At 40.2% G+C, this 27,031-nt stretch overlaps 1 protein-coding gene across 1 annotated transcript in view; it reads left to right on the top strand.

The window, feature by feature from the left end:
- Positions 1-27,031, top strand: part of LOC126063279 (protoheme IX farnesyltransferase, mitochondrial) — a 205,983-nt gene that overhangs the window by 152,709 nt on the left and 26,243 nt on the right. The window lies entirely within an intron of this gene.

Genomic DNA, 27,031 nt, shown 5'->3' with positions numbered 1-27,031 from the left:
CATAAGTTCTTGATCATGTGCTACCTCCTGAAATGGTTGAACATCGACCAGTTCTTTTTGGTCCATTGTCTCTGTGCATTGCTGTGGGTCTTGACGTTTTCACAATGTTGATCCTTCCTATCCATGAACATGGTATGTTTTTCCATTTACGTAGGTCTCTTGCAGTAGTGTTTTGTAGTTTAATTTGTATAGGTGTTTTACATCCCCACTTAGATTTATTCCTAAGTATTTTATCTTTTTAGGAGCTATTATAAATGGTATTGTTTCCCTAATTTCCTTTGTTGGTACATAGTAATTCAACTGATTTTTGTATGTTGATATTGTATCATGTTACTCTGCAGAATCTTTTTATTAGTTCCAGTAGCTTCTCTCCATTGAGAATGATGTTGGCTATTGGCTTCGTATAGATGCCCTTTATTATGTTGAGGAATTTCCCTTCCATTGCTATTTTATTGGGAGTTTTTTGTTTTGTTTTGTTTTTTTAAATCAGGAATGGGTGTTGGACTTTATCAAATGCCTTGTCTACATCAGTTGAGTTGATCATGTGCTTCTTTTCTTTCATTCTATTTATGTGGTGGATTACATTGATTCATTTTCTAATGTTGAGCCATCCTTGCATTCTTGGTATGAATCCTACTAGGTCATGGTGTATTATTTTTTTGATACGGTGGTGAGTTCTATTAGCTAGAATTTTGTTGAAAAATTTTGCATCCATATTCAGGAGAGATATTGATCTTTAATTTTCTTTTTTTATGGTGTCTTTGGCTGGCTTTGGTATCAGGGTTATGCTGCCTTCATAGAATGAATTTGAGAGTATTCTTTCCTTTTCTATGCTCTGAAATAGCTTGAGTGATACTGGTGTAAGCTCTTCTCTGAATGTTTGGTAGAATTCTCCAGCGAAGCCATCCAACCCAGGGCTTTTGTTGTTGTTGGAAGTTTTTTTTATTATCTCTTCAATCCCTTCGATGGCACTGGGCTGGGTTTTTTCAATCCCTTCACTTGTTTTGGGTCTTTTCCGATTTTCTCAGGTTGTGTTAGTTTAGTAGTTAGTGTGTTCCTAGAAATTTGTCCATTTCCTCTAAGTTCTCAAATTTGTTGGAACACAGGTTTTCAGAGCATTCTGTTATGATCCTTTTTGTTTCAGTTGGGTCTGTTATAATGTCCCCCATATCATTTATTTGGGGTACTTGCTTCCTTTCCTGTTTTTCTTTTGTCAGCTTGGCCAGTGGTGTGTTGATTTTGTCAGCCTTTTTAAAGAACCAACTTTTGGTGGTGTTGATTCTTAGTATTGTTTTTCTATCCTCTATTTCATTTATTTCTGCTCTAGTCTTCTTTATTTCCTGTCTTTGATGGCTCTGGGCCTCTTGCATTACTCTTTCTCTTTGTTCAATTTGTAGGACTAACTTTTTGATTTTGGCCCATTCTTCTTTTCTGACGTGTGTTTATTGCTGTAAATTGACCTCTGTGCACTGCCTTTGCTGTGCCCCAAAGGTTTTGGTATGATGTGTTTTGATTCTAGAAATTTTTTTTTTATTCTCGGGTGTCTTCTATTATACTCAGTTGTTTTTAATCAAAGTGTTATTCAGTTTCCATGTTTTTTTTTTTCTCTTGATCTTTCTGTTATTGATTTCTACTTTTATGGCATTGTGATCAGAGAGAATGGTTTGTATTATTTCAGTGTTTTTTCTTTTTTTGAAGGTTGTTTTGTGCCCTAAAGTGTGGTCTATTCTGAGAGTAGAGGGAAGGAGTGTGCTGTCTCATTAGGGGGAGAGCAACTAGGAGTATAGAGCGATGTATATATAAATTTTTGTATGAGAGACTGACTCGATTTGTAAACTTTCACTTAAAGCACAATAAAAAATTTTTTTTAAAAAGTGATCTATTCTGGAGAATGATCCATGTGCATTGGAAAAGTATGTATACTTTTCTACCGTTGGATGTAGTGTTCTGTATATGTCCGTGAGGTCAGGTTGGTTGATTTGGGCCTTTAGATATTTTGTATCTTTGTTGAATTTCTTTCTAGATGTTCTGTCCTTTACCAAGACTGGTGTGTTGAAATCTCCTATTATTATTGTGGAACTGTCAGTTTCTCTTTTCAGTGCTATTAGAGTTTGTTTTATGTATTTTGGAGCCCCATCATTGAGTATGTAAATATTTATTAAGGTTATGTTTTCTTGGTGGACTGTCTCTTTTATCATTATATAAAGACAAGTCTATCCTTGTCTTTTATGGTTGATTTTGCATTAAAGTCTATTTTATCTGAAATTAATATTGACACTCTTGCCCTTTCTTGCGACTCTTGTCCTGTTTGCTTGATTTTTTCCCCATCATTTCATTTTTAATGTATTTATTTCTTTAAGGTGTGTCTCTTGTAGACATCACATCGATGGATCATGCTTTTTTATCCATTCTGCCACTGTCTTTTTACAGGTGCATTTAAGCCATTTACATTCAGTGTGATTATTGATAGGTATGAGTTTATTGCTGTCATATCATATTGTTGTGTTTTGTGTGTGTGTGTTGCTGACGTTTTCTTTTTTCTTCTTTCCTGTGCTGAGATCCTTTTTTTTTTTTTTTGTGGATTTTCTCTTCTTTACTTACAGATTTTAGTGAAACTTTATGTTTTTCTTCTTTATTATTCTGATGGGTAGTTTTGTTAACTTTCTTTTTGGTTACCTTGAAATTTACCCTTATCTTCCTAAGTGTGAACTTTACTTGATATCGCCTTGACCTCCTCTCCATTTTATACCTACACCATTTATTCCCCCTTTTATTGCTTTGACAGTATCCTCATTTACAGATTGATGTCTCTGTTTCTCTGTTTAAGTCTTTTAGCTTTGTTTTATTATTGAGAGTTCTTTACCTAGGTTATTATCTGGCTGATGCTGCCCTGTGCCCTAGACTCCAGTTTTTGTCTGATGTTGTTGGTTCTCTAATGGAAGGACTCCCTTTAATATTCCTTATAAGTTTGGTTTGCTTTTTATGAATTCCCTTAATTTCTGTTTATCTGGAAATGTCCTGGTTTTTCCATCGTATTTGAGAGAGAGTTTTGCAGAGTATATTTTTCTTGGTTTGAAGTTTTTTTTTCTTTATTTCAAGGTTTTATATATGTTATCCCATTGCCTTTTTGCCTGCATAGTTTCTTCCTGGTACTCAGAACTTATTGTTTCCCCTTTGTATGTGACTTTTTGTTTTTCTCAAGCTGCTTTTAAGATTCTTTCTTTGTCTTTGGTTTTGGCAAGTGTGATTATAATAGGTCTTGGTGACTTTGGACCCTCAGCTTTTCATCTTTCATGATATTTGGGAAATTTTCTGCTAGCAAGTCTTCAACAATCTTTTCTTTGTTTTCTATTTCCTCCCTTTCTGGAACTCCAATCACATGCATATTGATTGCATCCCATATAATTCTTAGGTTTTCTTCATTTTTCTTCTTTCTTTCCTATGATTTTTCCTCAAAGCAGTATCCCTAGATTTTTCTTCAATCTCACTGATGCTGTATTCCATTGTTTCAAATTTACTTTCAAAACCTTCTATTGAGTTGTCCATTTCTGAAATTTTGTTGTTTATCTTTTGAATTTCTAGTTGCTGATTTCATTGATTTTGGGTATGTTTTTGTTGCTTTTGCCTATGTTTTCCATGATTTTGTTAAGTTAGTTTTAAGAGATTGGGAGAATAAGGTAAAACACTAAGCAAGTCAGAGGACTTGGAGAGTGAAATTTATATGTATTTCCATGATTGTGATTAAGTTGGTAGCACAAACCACTCAGTGAAAACTAGGCAATGGTAGATTATTGAATTATTCATTCATGCTATCATTTCAGGACATATTTATCAAAAACATTGTGTATTCAGAGAAGTATGCTAGTTGCTAGAGTTACAAAGAGGTAAATGAAGTAGAAATAACCTCGTAGGCAAGAGAAATGCAGACGTAAAGACACCAGTGTAGATACATATGCTATAGACCATCAAGACAATGAGAAGGCTCTTCTGACAGGAATAGACAATTAGTGTGGAGAGGACATGAGCATTAAGATTAGAGAAAGAAGTTACAGACTTCAACAGATGAATAAACTAATAAAGCGAAGACATGCTGGGCAAGAGGAACACAGTGAGCAAAGATACTAAGACGAGAGTGTAAAACATGCATTTGAAGATTTTTTCAAAAAGTGAACCAGCTGGACTTAGAGTGAAAGATTTGTGTAGGAAAATATTAAGGAAATAAAACTGGTAAGAAGGTTTAGGAAAACACGCCTGTCAGACTAAGTTGTGAGGGCTATTCTGTAGAAACTGGACCATTGTCAATGTTATTCTGGAGGTTCTAACCAGTACAGTAAGTCAAGAAAAAGAAGTAAAAGGCATATGTATTGGAAAGGAATACGTGAAGTTCTCTTTATCCACAGATGAAGTCTAGAATACATAGAAAATCTACATGAATCTACAAGAAAGCTACTAGAATAAGTGAGTTTTACAAGGGCACAAGATACAAGGTCAATATACAGTTATCAGTTCTAGGAGTTCCAGTTCTGACACGACAAAGTGAGGAGGACCAAAGACCTTCTCTCCAGGGAAACTGGTAAAAGTTATTTTTTAAAAAATGCCATTTAAAGTCTCTAGGAATGATCCCAAAGGCATACAGTAAATAATTTTTTTTTTTCAAATAAACTTACTAAAACTCAGTGATAAGAGCACTGTGGAACGTGAACCATGACCTGCTCATTCACGCCTCGGTCTCAGCTCAATGTAATGGAAGCTTCACTTGATTTGAGTGCAGCCAAAAACACAGGGCTCCCTCTCCGCCTATATCCCAATTATAGGGCTGTGGTATTTTCCCAGGATGAGCAGGATGTCAGACAAAGGAGGCTCCTACTTCTCTTCCATATTTATTTACCTGGAATTAGTCTCTGCAGCATATGCTAGGCCTAAAATAAACCTCAATAAATTAAAAGGATTGAAATAGTAGAAAGTATATTCCTCAACCACAGTGGAATAAAATAAAAAATCAACAACAGAAAGAAATTAGGAAAACTCGCAAATGTGGAAATTAAGCAACACACTCCTAAATAACCAATAAACTAGAGAAGAAATCACAAGGAAATTAGAAAATAGCTTGAGATGAATGAGGATACAACATACCAAAACTTATGGGATGCAGCTAAAGCAATACTTAGAGGGAAATTTGTAGCTGCAGATGCCTATGTTAGAAAAGAGAAAACTAATCTTCCACCTTAAGATACTGGAAACAGAAGAGCAAGCTAAACTTAAATGGATGATGATAGAAATCAAAGAAGACCTAGATAAATGGAGAGATATACTGTGTTCTTGGATCTGAAGACTCAATATTGTCAAAATATCAGTTCTCTCCATATTGATCCTTAGATTCAGCAGAATTCCAATCAAAATTTCAGCAGAGTTTTTTGTAGAAATCAAAAAGTTGTTTCTAAAATTTATATGGAAGGTCCAAATCAGTTGCCATCAAGTGGATTCTGACTCATAGCAACCCTATAGGACAGGGTAGAAGTGCCGCATGGGGTTTCCAAGACTGTAAGTCTTTATGGAAGCAGACTGCCACACCTTTCTCCCTTGGAGCAGCTGGTGAGTTTGAACTGCCTATCTTCTGGTTAGCAACCAAGTCCTTAACCATTGATCCACCAGGGCTCTTTTTTTATTTAAAAAAAAAAAAAGTTCTGTTGTGATCCACAAGATTTCCACTGGCTGGTTTTCAGAAGTAGATCTCTAGGTCTTTCTTCCTAGTCTGTCTTAGTCTGGAAGCTCTGCTGAAACCTGTCCACCATGGGTAACCCTGCTGGTATTTTAAATACCAGCGGCAAAGATTCCAGAATCATAGCAATGTGCAGGCCAGCACAGTGTGACAGACTAACAGATGGGTGGTGGTGAAGCAATGGTTGTTGGGTGCCACTGAGTTGATTCCATCTCACAGTGACCCCAGGTGACAGAGTAGAATTGCCCTCCAGGGTTTCCTAGGCTGTAATCTTTACTGCCTGACTGAAGCCATGGTATTTTCAGTCACCACATACGGGACAATGAATAAGGAAGAGAGAAGAAGAATTGATGGATTTGAATTAGCAAAGACAACAACAACCAAAAGAAGAACTCAATAGGAGGAATAGGTCTGAAAGGAAAATTAAGTGCTCATTTTTATTTTATTGTTTGCATTTTTTAATCATTGTACTTTAGATGAAAGTTTACAGAACAAGCTAGCTTTTCATTAAACAGTACACATTGTTTTGTGACATTAGTTACCAACCCCATGACATGTCAACACTCTGCCTTCTTGACCTTGGGTTCCCTGTTACCAGCTTTCCTGTCCCCTCCTGCCTTCTAGTCCTTGCCTCTCGGCTGGTGTGCCCCTTTAGTCTCATTTTGTTTTATGGACCTGTCTAATCTTTGGCTGAAGGGTGAACCTTGGGGGTGATTTCATTACTGAGGGTGTCCGGAGGCCATACTCTCGGGGTTTCTCCAGCTCTGTCTGGACCATCTATTGTGATCCCTGACAGAGCAGTCAGTGGTGGTAGCCAGGCACCATCTAGTTGTGCTGGACTCAATCTGGTGGAAGCTGTGGTAATTGTAGTCCATTAGTCCCTTAGACTAATCTTTCCCTTGTATCTTTAGTTTTCTTCATCCTCCCTTGCACCAGGGCTTTTTTTATGGAAGATCAAAGGACTTGAAATAGCTGAAACAATTTTGGGAAAGAAAAGCAAAGTAAGAGGACTCATACTTCCTGATTTCTAACTTACTATAAAGCAGTAGTAATCAAGACAGTATGATGTTGGGGAAAAGATAGACAAATCAATCACTGGAACGGAGTAGAGTCCAGAAATAGACCCACAAAAATATAGTCAACCAGTCTTTGACAGAGAAACTAAAGCAATTCAATGGAGAAAGCCTAGTCTTTTCAACACATCATACTGGAACAATTGGACATCCATCTGTTAAAAAATGAATGTCAATCTCTACCTCTCTTTATACAACAGTTAACTCAAAGTGAATCATAGACCTAAATATAAAACCTAAAACTATAAAAGTTCTGGAAGAAAACAGGAAAAAATCTTTCTGGCCTTGGGCTAGGCAAAGATTTCTTAGATAAAACACAAAAATCACAAACCATAAATGAAGAAGTAGATAAGTTAGGCATCATCAAATTTAACATGTCTGCTCTTCCAAAGACACTGTTAAGCAAAGGGCAAGACAAGCCAAAAAATGGGAGAAGATATTTGTAAAGCACTGATAATTCATATACCGCATGTATAAAGAATTTTTAAAACTCACTACTAAGAAAACAACTCAATTAAAAGCTGGACAAAAGATATAAGCAGGCACTTCACCAAAGATAAGAAAAAGCCAAACATGTTGCCATCGAGTTGATTCCAATTCATAGTGACCCTATGGGACAGAGTAGAGCTGCCTCACGAGGTTTCCAAGGAACAGCTAGTGGATTCAAACTGCTGACCTTCTGATTAGCAGCCCAGCTCTTAACCATTATGCCAAGAGATAGATGTCAAATATATAAGAAGATTTTCATCATCATTAGGGGAAATGCAAATTAAAACCACACTGAGATACCATCACACACCTATTAGAATAGCTAAAATTTTTAAAAACTGACAATACCAAGTGCTGACAAGGATATGGAACAACTGGAACTCTCATCTATTGCAAGCTGAAATGCAAAATGGTACAGACACTTTGGAGAACAGTTTGGCAGATTCCTGCAAAGGTAAAACTTACCATACAACCCCATTCCTAGGTTTTTATCCAGGAGAGGAAAGTGTCCATACAAAGACCTGTATGGACATGTTTATAACAGCTTAATTTATAATCGCCAGAAACAACCTAAATGTTGCTCAGCTGGTGAATGGATAAGCAAATTATGGTGCAACCATACAGTGGAATGCTGCTTAGCAAGGGAAAGAAACAAACTAGTGATATGTGCAACAGCAAGGGGAAGTCCCAAAGGTGTTACATTAAGTGAAAATAGACCCAAAAGACTGCATACTATGTGATTCCACTTATATGACATTTTGGAAAGCCAAAAATATAGTGACAGAAATCAGATTAATGGTTGCAAGGGACTAGGGGGTGAAGGGAAAGGATTGGCTACAGAGGGGCACAAGGAACTTTAAGGGGTGATAGAAATATTCTATCTTCTCGTGGTGGTTGTTACACAATTGTGTAAGTTTTCAAAAGCTATAGAACTAACTGTACGCCTAAAATTAGTGAGTTTTATTGTGTGTCGAATTATTGTATGCATTAGGCTGGATTTTCAGGGCACTTGAGTTTGCCTGAGAAACATATTGTCGTAGACCGGATTATAGAGCATAGATTTGGGGGCCAGACTGCCTGGATTCAAAACCCAGCTCCTTGATCTGCTTCAACATGAAACCCTGAGGATATTACTAAACTTTTTTGAGGCTCCATTTCCTCTTCTGTAAAATAGGGATTATGCCACCTACGTCATTGGGTGATTGTGAGGCTGGAGTGTGCCACTCTTGTGAAGGAGTCTGGAAGAATGATAATGACCGCCATCACTGTTGGTTCTTACTACTTTTTTCAGCAGTCACGTGCTGAGCGTCTCCAAGGCTTAGCCCTGTGCTAAAATCCAGAATCTGGCTGGTGCGACCTGCTCTGTGCCCTCATTACACCTAGTGGGGGAGGTAGAAATATCCAGTAAATAAATAAATTCCAAAAGCTCAGTCTACATTGTTAGCAGTTTTACAAAAGTAATAAACAGTGATAATATAGAGCAGTGGGGGGAGACCGATTCGGAGAGAGCTGTCAGGGAAAGCTGTGCTGAGGAAGTGGCCTTTGAGCCGAGAGGTGTAGGATAAGTCTGCATAAATCTGGGGAAGGAAGGACATCGCAGGCAGAAGGCACAGCAATGGCAAAGCCCAGGAGGTCAGAGTGACCCAACAGAAAGGAGGCCAGTGTGGCCAGAAGGGAATGAACAAGGAGGAGAGTGGTATGCGATGAAGTCCGAAGACAGCTGAGGTAGGAGTCGATTGGATCGTGCGTGCAGTGGGAAGCCAGAGATGAGTTTTAAGCATGGGATTGGAGTATGAGATTTGTGTTTTTAAAAGAGCCCCGGGGAGAATGAGCCACAGGGTGGCAAAAGTGAGCAGAGAGACCAGTGGAGAGGCTGATGTTGGCCTGGACCAGGGTAGTCTCAGTGGAGGTGACGTTTTGCTTAGTTCAGGGTTTAGGCTGTCTGCCACTGCCTCGTGTTCACTCACACTCCCGTGTCTGCCCTTCCCTCTCTTTTCTGTGAGTCATTGGCCTCTGCATCCCAAACAAACTCTGCCATCCCTGCCTTTGTTCCTGGGCCCTTCTACTTGCCTTCTCCTTGTTTCTCTCTTCTACAACCTTTGTTCGTTCTTCAGGGAATACCTCAAGGCTCACCTCTTCCCTGAAATGTGCTTATATTCTATGTAGGTGTTATCTCCACCTTCCTTCAGTTTGGCAGCTCTGTGTTCAGGTACCCATAATCCATTATAAAGTAGACATTACAACATAGCTCCAGATCACATGCCCCTCCAGTGCCTGATCTGAGCCTCACAACCACCCTACAAGAAAAATACATTGCCATTTAGTAAGGCTGTCTATGCTCAATTTTAAGAGAGAAAGGAATGAGCCCTGCAGGGAAAGAGGACCGCTTTACTAGAGACAGAATGGTTCAAATGCCCAGCCTTCCAAATAGAGCCTTTTCTTTTATTCCCTCCATTAATGTGACTCAGTGAGGAAGCCAGTTATTGTCCAGACTTGTACATATGGAACGTTGCCTGTACTGTGTGGATGACTTAAGGGGATTTTGAGGGATAATCTTGAGTAGAATGTATTTTCACCTTAGGGCTGACCTGAATAAGCTGCAGCTCCACTGTGCTTCAAGATGTATCGGTCCTGTTACCTCTTTTATCATCATTCTTAGTGCTGCTTGCCTTTCTTTTTACTGAACTGCCTTTTGTCTGTGTCTTTTCAGATGATGGATAAAGTGACCTTGAATGTGTTTAGTAAACAAGGAATAGTAAGATAATTGACTATGTTTGAAATAGCCAGTTGGTATAAAAATATATGCTTTGCATTTTAAGCAGCAGAATGTTTCTGTAATTTTTTTTTTTTTTGAGAATCAAAAGGGGAAATCTTCACAGCTAAAATACTGTTTAATGAGAATAAAATTTATGAAATTACATTATTATTTGTTTCATTTTCCCAAGGAGAAAACAGAGGACAGTACTTAAGTTTCAACTATCTGTCAACTACCTGCGTAAAATGCCTATTCTGTACGTCTGAGGTATCAGTTATAGTAAGAAAAGAAAAAAGGTGACTGTTAACTTTCTTTGAGAAAATACTACTTTTCCTGTTTTCCTCACTAGTGGAAAGAAAAGGCATTTTTATATTAAGATGACATGTTTAAATGCATCTCAACTCTTCCAGGTACTCAAGGTATGAGCTATTCTGCTTGTCTGTTCAAGAAAAAACTGTGGCCTTGCAATAACTGTGGTTGGTTCATAGAAACACTCTTCTGTAGCCTCTATTCACCAAATGTAATTCCTGTGGAAACACTTGACCCCGTGGCTTTCTGCTTTTTACGTCAGCTCTGGGGGCTGTGTGATAGAATTATTTATCAGCGTCTTTAATGGCTTGGGTGCCACTTGATGAACTTGAGTACATTGTACATCACATCACATCAGGAAGCATCCCAGATGCACTTGGATAAGCCTGGAGCCACCACCGTGCATTTGGCTGAAGAGCTCTTCCATCTGCAGCTGAGGAAGTCCGGAGAGAAGGTCTCCAGAGGGGCCGTGATGGAGCTGTCTTAACCTCCGGTGTCAGCTCCTCACCACAGGGTTTATCCCTGCTAACTTGGAGCCAAGCCATTACTTCTGTTCCCTCTCAGCTGAGTGTAAGCACGGCCGCAGGGCAGCCTAGGGTAGCCACAGCTTCTGGTAGTCGGTTTTTCATTCGGTTTGTCTTTGACACCTCTGAGCCTCCTGCTTCTCTGCCATTTTATATCCTCATTCTTCCCTTCCTGCCACTCCTTACATATTATGCAGGTATCCAGTGTCCCTGAATTCTTTCCACTGAGTGCAGCTTCATGTCTACGTGCAACACTGGCCCTAACTAATGAAATGGATGGGTAGTTTTAGGGTAGACAAGGGGTTGGAGCAGAGAAGGAGGCATGGTTACAAGTAAATATCCCTAATATTTCTCCCTAAGCAGCACCTCTGTTCTTCTTAGGAGCTACCAGATATTTTTCCACAGCAGATTATAGCTACCAGAATCTAACACTGTTTTTGGAAGATTTGGGGGGCCTCCAGGGACCCCTTTTCTGTCTCATAGTTGTCCAGGCTCTAAGACATAAAGAGCAACTTGCCTGAGAGCAGGTTGTTTGGCCCGACTCTGCCTGAGGCCCCTGGCAATACCTCTTCAACCCACTGCCCCACGGGGTCCTTTCCTTCTGACTCAGTATTTGGGTGGGTGGTCCTTCTATCTTAGGGAAAAATCGTTATCAAAGCTGCTGCTCCTCTGGTTACGCTTCTGTTCCTCCGTTTATAACCAAACTTCTGGAAAGGTGGTCCACTCGCCACTTAGCCAGCTGTGATTTAGCTTCCATCCTCACGCCCATCTCTGCTTCTTTCTGAACTGTAGCTTCATTTTTCTCTCTCTACATGATGACTCTTCTGGCTCCCTTTCCATTTAACTTCACTCATCATCAAAACGGCACCCTAAGTCTCAGCCCCCAAGATCTTCCTGCTGAGTTCTCTGTCCTGATCCCAAAGCCTTGTAAGAGAAAATGGCATTGCCCAGCTTGGGCCAGATATTCCATCTCCGATCCAGTCCCCTGTGGCTAGAGAAAGGTGGGGGGCGGGGGCACACAGTAGCTGCGTAAGACTGCCCCTTCCAGAGCTGCTGCTTTCTCCCCTGATGTCCTTACTAGATGCTTGGTTCCAACAATCGCCCACTACATTCTTCCTCTGCTTGCTCAGAGTTTGTACTCCTGTGTGACTTTCCACGTGCCCTTGGCCCAGTCTGTGTCTCAAGCCCTTATTCTGCCTTGTAACTTTCTAGCTATCATCCACCCCCGACTCCCAGCACACACACTTTATGGCAAATTCTTTCTGTGTTTCATAGTCAAAATCCTACGGAAGAGAACCTTAAACTTAATACTTATGGTGTCTTATATTTTAGGGAGCCCTGGTGGCACAGTGGTTAAAGCACTCATCTACGAACCAGAAAGTCAGTGGTTCGAACCCACCAGCTGCTCCTCTAGAGAAAGATATGGCAGTCTGCTTCGGTAAAGATTTACAGCCCTTAAACCCTATGAGGCAGTTCTACTCTGTGTTGTATGGTCACTATGAGTCGGAATCAACTCAACAGCAGTGGGTTTGGGTTTTGCTAAGATCTTCAGTTACGTAGCCTCTCTCAGTATCCTCCTTTTCCACTGTATTTAGCAGCCCTTTAGTAAGAGTGTTTCTTGGTTCTAAAAGTTGGTGTTGTCTGTTTCTCCTTGAGTTTTCAGAGGGAACAGAAATATAGAAACACCTTTAATCACTCATCTTTTTCTAATATGTTTTACTCATATTTCTTTAAGTAGTTTTTTCCTGTTCTATCCTAATGAGTTTTAGTCTCTAATTCCCTTCTTTTAATTCAATCCATTAAGAGTTTATTGATTACTTAGAATGTGACCAGCATTGTCAATTTTTTTTTTTTTTTTTTAAGTTCAAAGGGCTTATAATCTGAGTGAAAAAAATTGCCAGATATATAAAATGCTTGGTGGACAGACCAAGGCAACCCATAAATATATGTTGAATGAAATTAATAAATTGGTACAAACAGAAGTTCTCTAGAGAAGTTTGAAAAAGAAGATACAGATGAGGACTGGAGTGGACTGTGGAAGCTTTTGAAAGGAGGGGGCCTGAGCTGGCTTTTTTTCATTGTTATTTTGAAAGGGCATCTGTATTTTGACTATGTCTCCTTTGAATTATCTATTTTCCAGCTTTCCGAATGTTGAAAGGAAAAGAATACATGTCAGCGTTAGTTTTTCCAACTTAATGGATCAGATGAGAGTGATCCATAACTTGTAAGCTTTAGGTGCAGGCTGTGAGCAGGAAAGATTGAACGATAAGAGCAGAGTGAAAGGTTATTTAGAGAGAATAAATTAAAACACTTCAAATAGGGGTCAGCCAATACCTGGTTTTTAACTGAATGACAAAGATTGAGTTTTAGAAATGAATGGATTGTTTGGTGGGCATTATTAACTTAAAGAACAGGGTTTAGCTTAAGTATTATAGGGATTTACAGGAGACATTTTTCACATTTACTGAAGGTTTTACCAGTAAGCACTTAAGCAAATGTAAACATTTGGTGGGCTGCAGGGGAGCTGTGAATATTACTCATGGCCCGTCACACTTGTGTAATACACACGGACCCGCCTGCGCTGCAGCTCTGCTGAGTTTCCAAGGAGTATTATGATTAGTCTCTTGGTGTGTAGATATAGCAGATGTAATAAGAACGTAAACATTTTATAAGTATAGAAATTTCTTTTTTAATGTTACCAGTCATTTGAAGTGGCAAGAACAAATTTGGTCTCAACTTTATAACAGTGGAGCTAATTTAGGGTACTTTGTTCTTAAAATTGTTCACTGTTATGAGCCATGGTGTGAAAAAGCCGACAATAAGCCTTTGTACCCATCGTCACACTTACTCATTACAGTGGGGGAATGATAGATAAACCAGGGTTTTCTGAAAACTACAGTGTTTTCTCTTGTCATCACGAGAAAAAGCATTTGCGACAGTCCTGAAGCAGCCTCAGATGGGGACATTCATTGAAAGCAGTCCTGAGGGTGGGAGATTCTTAGGTTCCCATGTCACTTTTTATAACCAGGAATACTCAGATAGCCTAATAGATATGAACATGAAGAGTTAGCTGTCATAGTGACCTATTCTATCCCTTACAGTCACTGGAGAAATAAGTGCTATAAGCAAACACCTTATGCTGGCAATCTGGGGCGTTTTGTCTAACGCTGTATCCCCTTGTTTTCTCCCCTTCAAGTAAGATGATGTGAAAATATTTAGAACAGTCAAGTGCTGCCCCTGCTGATGGGCGTTGCATGAGTGGTAGCGTGAAGACTGCTGTAAAGGTTCATTTCTACCGATGTTTTCAGCACCAGTCTTAGGTACAGAGAATATAAATAATACAGAGTAACTGCACTGAAAAAATACGGTGTGATGGGCTGGGCAGGCAAGGCAATAGAGCATTTCAGCATCAGAGCTCAGTACTGAGAGCCCAAGGACTGGCATTTAGACCAGCCATGGGAAGGAGGGCCAGGGAGGAGAGAAGGCTAAGGGGGGATTTTCTTGGCAGTGTTTTGATGTCTAGGCTGGTCTTAGGGGATGGATGGGAACTGGCCATACAAACGATGGAGGGAAGTACTGGAGGGAGGGAGAGTTGCTGAAGCAGGGGATGGAGGTCAATTCTAGGGCAAAAGAGCCATAGGTTTGTGAGCAAAGTTAGGTGGGTACTTCCTTCACAGAAGAAATTGTTCATCTAGACCAAAGACTGCAAAACAGCAGCCAGCAGACCAGACCCTGGAGAGGCATTTTTGTTTGCCCTTCTGTGCTTTCCTACATTTTGCCTTAGTGTGCCAGCATTTAAAAATAGAAGATTTTAACATGAAACCCCAGATTTCTGGTCCTCTTCTGCATGTTCCCAAAATTCTCCCCCTTCCTAATTTTTTAAAGTAGGCTCCCTTTACTCCTTGTTATTGCCAGCCTGGCCCCCACAGATAGCCCTGTTTGCAGTCACCGCAGCAGGCCCAGGGCTGCCAGTGCCAGGGAAGGGCAGGCGAGAGCGTTGGAGGTGAGCACTGGCACTGGGCACCACATGTACGCACAGCTCCCAGGTAGTCCACAGAGTTGCAGGGACAGAGCTTTATATCCTAACCTCATTTTCTATAAATTGTATTTCATTAAGGACTCTTGAAAATTCATTGACCCTAATTTTATTTAGGTGAATGAAGCTGCTTTTTTAGGGAGTGCTATAAATTAAAAATGCACTGAGATCCCATGCACTGAGAATTAAACCATCTGGCTTAACCAGAAAAAAGGAAAAGTATGTAAGTGTCCTTCATGTGGCAGGCAGAGTAACAGAGGAGTTCCATGTGTGGTCCCAACCCTCAAAGAGCTGGAGAAGCCCAGTAAGAGATTGAGCCACCTCGCTGGAAACTCTGATTTTCATGGCTTAGATTAAGCAGTAGGGATTCCCTTTGTGAATTTCAGAGTCTTCGTGCAAATATACCCAAAAAACCCATTGCTGCTGAGTCAATTCCAACTCACAGCAACCATGTAGGACACAGTAGAACTGTTCCATAGGGTTCCCAGGGAGTAGCTGGTGGATTCAAACTTCTGACCTTTTTGGTTAGCAGTCAAGCCCTTAACCACTTTGCCACCAGGGCTCCTGTACAAGTACAGCATCCTTAAACTGAAGCTGAATGGATATACCATGATTCATAATTCACCATTGCTTTTCCCTGAATTAGAAGGCCGTATCTCAAAGGTCAATAACGGGGTAAGGTTCATTTTAGCTTTTTGTTTGTTTAAGGCCAGCCTTTACTATCCTTCTCCTAGGTTAACAAGACTCTTTGAATCTATTTTCAAAAATTCATTCAGCTCAGACCTATTTTGTTTTCCTCTTTGGGGGAGAAAAAATTTCTTGTTAATATAGTACTTCCATTCCCTGTGTTCTAAAAATGATCGTGCCAAAAATATCAGTTTATTCTTGACGTTCTTCATAAAGTTCTTCAACACATTTTAAAATTTCTTAATTTTCTCTAGAGATATATTTTGTGTCCTTATTTCCTTCAGAATTTCTTTAAATTCTAAACTTTTGTCAGTCCTCTGCTACCTGACAGAATCTGTAACTTGACAGCTGTTCAGAAATAGAAAACTCCTAAATAAGATTCTGAGGAGAAAATTTCAAAATACTTTCCTATAGAGACCTTCCCCAAAAACTCAGGTCAAAGCTCAAATGTTGAAATTATGCAGGAAATTAAAGTTAAATGGGCTTGGTTTGATTAAGGCTTGGGGTTTTCTTTTGTTTCTGTAGAGAGGAAATTTTATTTACGTGATTTAAAAATCATTCATTCTGAAAGAATGACCAAGAAGGGTATGATTAATTTTCATGTAAACCAATTACCTGCAGAACTGCTCAAAATATAAAGCTTTCTTGATTTAATATAACATTTCCTAGATCTCACCAACATATTACTTAAACAAAAGGCCGCATTTCTCCACTAAGTCATTTAAAAGGTAGGTAATTTAAAGTACATTTATTAATAAGTGCAATAAGTAGGCATGAAATTAAAGCTCGTATTTTTCTTCTCATTTGTTCCTGATTTATAAAGAAGATTCCACTTTGATAAAACTACATGATAACTGGTATTTAGTAAACAAAGAAATATTTTAAAGGAGAATAATTCATAGAAATGTGTTGACAAACTACCCTACTCTTAGTCTTAGTTTCTTTTCTGAAGTAGCCTGGGTGGAAAAGGCAGAGCTAGAAAGATCCCATGCACTGATACTAAGTAGAAAGATGTCTCAATTCCAAATGTAATTCAGTTTTGTATATACGTTTTGGAATAAATCAACATTCGACTCTCAGCATGAGCTATGAACCTATTTGCATGAGTGAGTGAATAAATATGAAAGAGTTTTTTTACTTCAAGGAAATCACTAGGTCTTTTTCTGCCTGCCCGCCCCCAACCAAATACTGCTCTTTTCCTTATTCATGCATTTGTTCTGTTGTATTGAAAATCAGAATTCCTTTGCAATGTCATCACAAGCCAGCAGCCCATTCACCTGCTTTTCTGATTTTTCCTGTATAAACCTACTCCTGTGGAACCACTCAGAGACATTAATTCCTCTGTTTTCAGTAAAGGCCATCACAGCTACTGTTGAAGATATGCCAAAGCACTGACGTGTTGTTTTCTTTCTGTTGTTGTTTGTCTTTTTATGATTTGCTGGAACAAAATTAGATTCTTTATTAAAAGTTAGAATTGAAAATAAAGTTTACTGTTTTAATTATTATTAAAAACACACTTCATGTGGCGTCTGGGGTCTTAAATGCTAACAAGCTGCCATCTAAGATGCATCAATCGGTCTCAACCTACCTGGATCAAAGGAGAATGAAGAACACCAAGGTCACACGATAACTATGAGCCCAAGAGACAGAAAGGGCCACATGAACTGGAGACTTACATCATCCTGAGACCAGAAGAACTAGATGGTGCCCGGCCACAACCGATAACTGCCCTGACAGGGAGCACAACAGAGAACCCCTGAGGGAGCAGGAGAACAGTGGGATGCAGACCCCAAATTCTCATAAAAAGACCAGACTTAATGGTCTGACTGAGACTAGAAGAATCCCGGCGGTCATGGTCCCTAAACCTTCTGTTGGCCCAGGACAGGAACCATTCCCAAAGACAACTTATCAGACACGGAAGGGACTAGACAATGGGTTGGAGAGAGATGCTGATGAAAAGTGAGCTACTTGTATCAGGTGAACACTTGAGACTATGTTGGCATCTCCTGTCTGGAGGGAAGATGGGAGGGTGGAGAGGGTTAGAAACTGGCAAAACTGTCATGAAAGGAGAGACTGGAAGGAGGGAGCGGGCTGACTCGTTAGGGGGAGAGTAAGTGGGAGGATGGAGTAAGGTGTATGTAGGCTTATGTGTGACAGACTGACTTGATTCATAAACTTTCACTTAAAGCTCAATAAAAATTATTTAAAAAAAACACAAGTATCATACAGCTATAGTTTATAATTAAATGAAATTTTTGAATGCACATATCTTTCCATATTCTAACATATACCCATAGTTCCTTACAAGACTGAAAAAAATGAGTCGGGGGTATGCAATTTATGCAAGTTAATCAGCCTGACCCTTAAAAAAAAAAAAAAAAAAGAAACAGCCCCACTTAAATAGGTCCTACCTGTAATTCTGTCTCATTTCACTGGTTCTTTTCCTTGCAGCAGGTCTTACCAGTTGAAATTTCGTATGTACTAGTATTTATTTGTGTAATGACTGTCTATGTTTTGAAACAAAACTCTCTTATTTTGTTCATTGCTATATACATACACTTAGCATGGTGCCTGATTGTAAAGGCAATGAGAAATTTTCATGACTGAATGAATGAACAAGTGAACGCTACGTCCCCACCTAGTGAGCTCTCTGCTAAGTGCTTTCCTTATATTATCACATTTAATTCTTGCAGCTACTCTATGAAGTATCTCCCACTTTACAGATGAAGAAACGGGGGCTAAGAGGTTAAAGAATTTGCTCCAGATCACGTAGCTAAGTGGAACAGAAGGCCTGCCTTCCCTCTGTCTTTGTGACTGAGCCTTCCTGCCTGAGCCAGCTTCACTTGGATTTTGGTCTTACTCTTGAAAGAGCCCTAGTGCACCCCTCACTGTACAATTAAAGAAGCTCAGGATCAGAGAGGTTACATAATTTGATCACACTTAGTTAACAACAGAGTCAGAACTAGAACTCAGACCACCCATTCCTGTCCAGCGTGTTTAGTTATGCTACCACAAGGAAGCCAGATTATAACAATACTGTTAATAAAGACTTTTAAAGCATTTTAAAAAACAGTTTTATTATGAAAATGTTCAAAGAGGCACAATGAACTCCAGTATACCCATTACCCAGAATCAATAGTTATCAGGATCTTTCTACACTTTCTTCATTCCCCCCTTAAAATACTTTCAATGGCCAAGACACTTTTAGCTGTGTGACTAAATTGAATCAAAGCAGATAGTACAGAGACATTAAGGGATACACCCAAAGTTCCTCAGCTGATAACAGAGCTAGTTCTTGTTCTAGCTACTTCAGAACCCTCCGTTGTGAAGAACAACCAGAGATATTCTCCATATCAAACAACAGCTGCAAGTGTGACTTACTTGGATCAACCGTAGTGCGATGCTGGAGTGGAGTGAAGATGGGCTTATGTAGGCTTAGCATACATTGGCATGGGCAGATGGGGCCAGTATCACATCGCTAGCAGTGTAGCAATGGTTCTTAGACTTTAGAAGCATCCAGATCACCTGGGGACTGGATAAAACAGAATGCTGGGGCCCAAGAATTTGCTGCTGGTCCCAGGATCACACTCAGATAGAACCATGGGTGTGGCAGTCTACCAGGAAGTTCCAGCTAAGCCTCCTCCCCTGTGGTGACTCTGAGCTCAAGGAAGCCTGCATAGCCTTCTCCTAATCTTACCTTTAGAAACCAGACCTGCAGAATTACTAAAGAAGAAGAACAAAGTGGGAGCGCTCACACTACCTGATTTTAGACCATGTTGTATCACCACGGTAGTCAAAACACCCTGGTACTGATACAACAGCAGACACATAGACCAATGGAACGGAATCAAGAACCCAGACATAAATCCATCCACCTATGAGTAGCTGATATTTGACAAAGGCCTGAAGTCCGTTAAATGAGGAAAAGAGTCTTTTTAACAAATGTTGCCAATGTAACTTGATATCCATTTTTTAAAAAATGAAAAGGACCAATCCCTCACACCATACACAAAAATTAACTCACGATGGATCAAAGACGTAAATATAAAATCTAAAACAATAAAAATCGTGGAAGAAAAAATAGGGACAACGTTAGGGGCCCTAATACATGGCCTAAATAGTATACAAACCATAACTAACAATGCACAAACACCAGAAGAGAAACTAGATACCTGGGAGCTCTTAAAAACCAAATGCTTAGGCTCATCAAAAGACTTCACCAAAAGAGTAAAAAGAGAACCTACAGATTGGTGGAAAAATTTTGGCTATGGCGTATCCAATAAGGGTCTAATCTCTAAAATCTACAAGATACTGCAACACCTCAACAACAAAAAGACAAATAACCCAATTAAAAAATGAGCAATGGACATGAACAGACGCTTCACCAAAAAAGACATTCAGGTTGCTAACAGACACATGAGGAAATGCTCACAAATCACTAGCCATTAGAGAAATGCAGATCAAAACTACGATGAGATGCCATCTCACCCCAACAAGACTGGCACCAATCCAAAACACACAAAATAACGAATGTTGGAGAGATTGTGGGAAGATTGGAACTCCTATGCGCTGCTGGTGGGAATGTAAAATGGTACAATCACTTTGGGAAAAAATGTGGCATTAAAAAAAAGCTAGAAATAGAAATATAACATGATCTAGCAATCCTACTCCTAGGAATGTACCTGAGAGAAATAAGAGCCATCACACAAATAGACATATGTACGCCCCTGTTAATTGCAGCACTGTTCACAGTAGCAAAAGGATGGAAACAACCTAAATGCCCACCGGTAGATGAATGGATAAACAAATTACGGTGCATATACACAGCAGAATACTGTGCAACACTAAAGAACAATGAAGAATCCACGAAACATCTCACAATATAGATGAATCTGGAGGGCATTATGCTGAGTGAAATAAGTCAGTCACAAAAGGACAAATATTATATGAGACCACTATTATAAGAACTGAAGAAAAGGTTTAAACACCAACTAGATAGTAGATAAGTGTCAGCTTCCATGAAGGGAAGGACAACACACACACAGGGAAAGTCAGCACAACTGGACCAAAGCAAAAGCAGTTTCCTAGACAAGTCCAAACACTTTGAGGGACAGAGTAGCTGGGACTGGGGCCTGGGGACCATAGTTTCAGGGGACATTTAGGTCAATTGCCATAAAAAAGTTAAGAAAATGTTCTGCATCCCACTTTGGTGAGTAGTGTCTGCGGTCTTAAAATCTTGCAAGCAGCCATCTAAGATACATCTGTTGGTCCCATCCCACTTGGAGCAAAGGAGAATGAAGAACACCAAAGACACAAGGAAAATTCTAGCCCAAAGGACTAAAGGACCAAATGAACCACAGACTCCACCAGCCTGAGACCAGAAGAACTAAATGGTACCCGGCCACTACCAAGGACCACCCTGACAGGGAACACAACAGAGAGCCCCAGACAGAGCAGAAGAAGAATGTAGAACAGAATTCAAATCCATGTAAAAAGACCAGACTTAATGGTCTTATAGAGACTGGAGGAACCCCTGAAACTATGGCCCCCAGACGCTCTGTTAATCCAGAACTGAAACCATCCCTGAAACCCACTCTTGAGATGAAGATTAGACAGGACTATAAAACAAAAAATAATACACCTGAGGAAAGTGCTTCTTAGTTCATTCAGATATAGGAGACCAAATGGGCGGCTCCTTTCCCAAGACAGGGTGAGAAGGCAGGAAGGGACAGTAACTGGTTGTAGGGACTCAGGGAATGTGGGGTAGAAAAGGAGAGTGTGCTGTCACATTGTGGGGATTGCAACCAATGTTGCAATATGTGTATAAATGTAAAACAATATATGTATAAATTTTTAATGAGAAATTAACTTGAGCTGTAAACTTTCACCTAAAGCACAATTAAAAAAAAAAAAGCATATGAAAAACCGAACCTGCAGAGTAGCACTCGAAATGCAACTGTCTGTGAACTACTAAAGAATTTAAATGATAAAAGAAACAAAAAGATGAAGGAAGAGAAAAAAATGTTAAAGAATAAATGATAAAAGGTGTGTGTGTGTGTTTCCAGGTTTGGGGTACTTTCCAAAATCTGTATAACCCAAGCCAAACCCATTGCCATCTAATCGATTTCAACTCTAGGGGTGTGGAAAGCAGATGGCGTGTTCGATCAAGGACTGGGTAGTATGACTATGAGGAAGAACATAGTGAATGATTAGTCTACAGTAACAGGAAGCCGGACCTTCACAGGATTGCCTCTGCGGGTCTTTCAGATGTAGCCCTGACCACACTTCTGAGCAGAAGTCACAACTGTGTTAACTAAGATGAAAAATGAACACGCTTGTCTAATCTTTTTATATTTCAAAAAGATATATCTCTTGAGTAAAACAGCTAAATTTAACTTCAGTATTTCCATATTTAAAGATTTTATTTCCTGGTAAATCATACTTTAAAACACAACCAGATAAAACTTCTCCTGAAGCCATTATTACTGCTAGTTCTCTTTCTACTTACGGTCTTAAAAAGAGGTCTTTGGTTTCTTTTACTGACATATTTTCATATTGTATATGAAGATTCTATCCCAGGCAGGTAATAAGTGGTGTGTGTGTGTGTGTGTGTGTACATACATACATGCATACAATTTTTTTTTTTTTAATTTAGTGCTTCCCAATCATTTTCATCTCAGGGAGACAATAGAAATTGAGGCTCTTTTTACGGTAGGATAAACTGAAAGAGCTTTTGAGCCTGCAGGAGGCTGAGTCAGAATTGATCAACGGCAGTGGGTTGGGTTGGAGGCTGCTCTCAGCTGAAGGGGACCAGCCTAGAAGACCCCAGCCACCCAGGCCCTCAGCAGCCCAGGCAATCAGCGGATCAGTGTGCATGTTACACCAGGAGACCCCACACACCAGTTAGGAAGCTCTGGATTACATGAATGAATCGACAGACGAGCCTGAGTACAGGTCCTGTTTCTAAGTTATCTAACCTGTATCGAGACTGAGCTTCTCATTTGTAAAATGGGGATAATGCTATCTACCTGAGGAGGCCTGGTGGTGCAGTGATTAAGCGCTTGCTGCTAATTGAAAGGTCAGTGGTTTGAACCCACCAGCCTCTGTAGGAGACAGATATGGCGGTCTGTTTCTGTAGTGATTTACAGCCTTGGAGACCCTTTGGGGCAGTTCTACTCTGGCCTTTAGGATCACTATGATTCAGAACTGACTCTGTGGCAATGGGGTTTTTTTGTACTATGTAAGTCATTAAACTGGCTTTACTCCGTTGTTAAGTTCTTTTAAGAAGCTTATACATAATACCATTTTTTATCTATCCCATTGGCAAAGTTTTGTTTTTGGTTTGCTTTGCTTTTAATGCCATAGACAGCACTGGTACAGGTGCAGGGTGTGGTGAGATTGGCGCAGGAAGTAGGCTCTCTGATATGCCTGCTGATGGGAGTACGGATAAAAAAAAATTGCTGTCTAGTCGATTCAAACTCAGAGTAGAACTGCCCCATAGAGTTTCCAAGGAGCAGCTGGTGGATTCGAACTGCCAGCATTTTGGTTTGTAGCCAAGCTCTCAACCACTGTGTCACCAGGGCCCTGATGGGAATATAAACTAGTGTCAGTGCTCAGGAGGACAGATTGGCAGGATATAACAAAATCCCTACAACTGTGCTATCAGATCTGAGTTAGCAATTTCACTTCTAGAAATTTATTCTCAGACACCAGTTGGAGCTGTGGACAAAGGTCTGTCTGTAAATTAGTTCATCCCAACATTATTTCTTATAAAAAAAAAAATTGGAAAAATACTACGTGTCCCAAAAGATGCATTGATTGAATTAACCACGGCATGTTCACAGAACAGGCTACATACAGCCAATAGATAATGCTGATGCAAAAGAATACTTAATGACTGGGGGAGATGGTCACGGTATGGTGCAATAAACAGGTAGCTACCATGACGCGGTATATTCCCAGTTATGTATGCACTAAGGAGCCCTGGTGCTGCAATGGTTAAGTACTCAGCTGCTAACCAAAAGGTCAGGAGTCTGACCTTTTCTCTGCAGGAGAAAAGACCTGGCCACCTGCTTCGGTAAAGACTACAGCATGGTAAACTGTGAAGCAGTTCTACTCTGTCATATAGGCTCGCTATGAATCGGCATCGGCTCAACCGCACTCACCAACAACAACATGTATGCGTTAGAAAAAAACCAGAAAGATACAAACCACTATGTTTCTCTGAATAAACTAATACAGAATTTCTCCTTGTGATTGTAGTTTCCAAAGTTTCTGAAATGAACATACATTACTTTTATATAAAATATTTTAAGAAAAATAAAACATCACAGGAAGAAAGAAAAAGTCCCAGAGTTTGCATTTGCTGCACCTTTGCTCGATCCCTGGGAAAGCCCTGAAGTCTACCATCTCAGGGCTCCTTGTACCGCAGGGAAATGGGTTCCTGCCGGTGCTGAGAGTGATCATGGCTACCTGGATATCCGTTCTGTTTATGTGGCTTGTCAAGCTATCCAATTTTCATCCATGCCCCTGAGCACATTGTTCACCAAACGTGAACCTCATGATTTTCTGTGAGTCTGACAAGGGTCAGAAACTAAACTTCCACATAAAATTGACCATCTCAATAAATTAAATTCATTTATGCTTTTCTAAAAGGGCTCTTCATAACATTAATACCTTTGAACAAACTAGCTTCCACAGACCTTGGAGAAGAAGTGAACAGCCTTTTCTCATACAAGGGTCAATTCAGGAAAAATAAAAATGTTTACGAGCCACATTTTTCTCTCACTCAAAATAAAACTAGCTTTTTAGAGTCCCATGGAGGCGGGGGGTGGAGGGATCGGTTCTTCCAAGCTATAAACCCCCTTATTGAATAGAAGAACAGCAGTAATAATATTTGCACTGTTTTCTGGCCGTCTAAATTCTTCTTCCTGAGCAGATGTGAGGTGAAGCAACACAGAAACATCTTAATCTTTCATCTGGAAAATCACATTGTGTATTATATTGAAAAGCTAGGTGGTCCAGGTATCACGATTCCGGGTCCCAGGGACATCACTGCCTTAAAGAAATCTGTTTCAGTAAGGTGGTGAGGGATAGGGTTAAGGAGCAAATAGGAAATCGAGGAAATAGAGGCAACACATTTAGTCTACTCCATCAGGATGTTTGGTTTGAAGAGTATAGAAGCAAGAGAGGATGGTTCCTTGGGGGAAATATGAACAGAGTAATCTATCTGGGGACGCAGCAGGTGAATAGACAGTGGAGATGGAAGACAGCGAACAGATCAGGGAGGAAATAAAATCAAGAGCAACAGTGGAGAGTTTATCTTGAAATCGAAGAAGATGACTTCTTCCCTTGAAGTGGGAAGAAGGCAAGGAGGTACAGATGAGGACATTTCTCACTCTATGATGAGGAAAGGATATCTGTTGAAGGTGGTAGGCGAGGAGTGAGGAAGGAAATCAGCTCGGCCGAGCACCAATACTGGTAAGTCATCCTCTTGAAAGGGGGCCAGTTGGTATGTTTGCAGGGCTTTCTCCAGCAGGAGCAGAGACAGTAGAATCAGAAATGAGGATTGTCAAGGTGGGAATGATGGAAGGACATGTGAGAAAAAAGACTGAGTGTGCAGAATGGGTGCTGTGGAAGTAATTGACAACAGACGGGGTTGATAAGAGGTAGCCAGAGAACAGAGGGGTGGGCAATCACAGTCAGGGCTGAACATTCACTCAGAAGTCTCACAGGCGTTTTTCATAGATCTCTGTCACAGCATCTTGACAAGATCATATCCCTTGTGTGTTCTTTTCCATCAGAACTCCTTTTGTGTTCCATCTTCCAGGCCTGGGAGTAGTCAGTGCTTGTCACCATGTCAGTGGGAGCCTAACCTCTCCATCAAGTCACTTCCAGCTTTCAGGTTCTATCACCCTTGGCTTGGTATTTTCAGCTGGTGGGCTCTTCTGTCCCCCATCCCCAGTCCTGGCTGAGGTCTACCAATTTTATCAGTTGTCATCCTGTCAACTCTGACTTGTGGTGACGGATGTGTGTCAGAGTAGAACCGTGCTCCATAGATTTTTCAATGACTGATTTATTGGAAGTAGATCACCAGGTCTCTCTTCAGAGGTGCCGCTGGGTAAACTTGAACCTCCAACCTTTGGGTTAGCAGCCAAGCGTGTTAACTGTTTGCACCACACACGTACACCAACTGAGTTCTAACTTGTCTTAATTCTACAATTCATTCCTTTTCCTGAAAAAAAAAAAAAAAAAAAATTTTTTTTTTTTTTTTTGTGAATGGGAGGACAATTCATTCCTTTTCCTGAAAGGGTGGCTCCTTAGATACAGGGCTTCTCTCCTGCTGTGAACACTGCAGCCCTGTGACTAGAAGGGCATGGAGGGTAGATTCCCTCCCTCGGGGAAAATGACCAGAGCTTCCTGGAAGCTGCACACTGGTGACTCTTGCCTCCCACTGAGCACATTGTACCATCTTTAATTAGGAGGACACCCAACATCGTGCTGTTTACTCAGAGAAAGCATTGTGATTTCTCTAAGGAGAAAGCAGGTGTGAGTGACCTCCTCTGTTTCTTTAGAAAGAATAAATAAACTTGCATGTAAGCAGGAACTAGTAGCTCCAATTTATGGAGACTCAAAAAGTCTGTCACAAGATGGCACACAAAGGCTTCTTTGCAAAGTAGACTTCTGAGCATCAAGCTTACAATTGTCATTGTAGAGTTTTATTTGAAATTTAATTTAAACATATAGCACTAGTATGCTCCTCTTGGAAATCCCATGTCCTTAAACTAAGCTAAGGAACAAACTGAACTGAAATTGTGCTGTACTGCTAAACAGCCCCCCATGTTTCACTGTGGGTGCTGTCAGGGTCTGACCGGTGCTATGCTGCATCTGTAATGTATTAGAAATATCATAATGGTGACGCTCACTGAGGCACATCATTGTTCTTAATACTAACTTGGGTGATATTTTAAATAAAGTATAAACAGGCAGAACTGCTTCCAGAATTGAGATACTCCTCTTTTTTGTCCAAATCGTTCAATATTGTGTTCGGTGTGGTTTTGGAGTTCCTGGGTGGTGCAGGCAATTAACACCCTCAGCTGCTAACCAAAAGGTTGAGTGTTTGAGTCCAGCCAGCGGCACCTCAGGAGAAAGACCTGCTGATCTACTTTCATTAAATCAGCCAGTGGAAACCCTGTGGAGCACACTTCTCCTCTGACACGCACAGGGTCGCCACGAGTCAGAGTCCACTCAGTAACAACTAGTTTTATAAAAGAACACTGCAGAATGTCTGGGAGACATCGTCTCGTTTGTCCTCACATATACTCTATGAGGAAGAGATAATTATCTTTCTTGTACAGCTGAGTAATGTGAAGCCCAGACATTGTACAGCCAGGAAAGTACAGAATCTGAATTTGAATCTGGGGGGCTCAGACCTCGGCT

Source organism: Elephas maximus, chromosome 19 (assembly GCF_024166365.1).
Source record: "Elephas maximus indicus isolate mEleMax1 chromosome 19, mEleMax1 primary haplotype, whole genome shotgun sequence".
In the NCBI taxonomy this organism is placed as follows: Eukaryota; Metazoa; Chordata; class Mammalia; order Proboscidea; family Elephantidae; genus Elephas; species Elephas maximus.
Note: the sequence above shows the minus strand (reverse complement) of the source record. Positions and strands in the feature narration are given on the sequence as shown.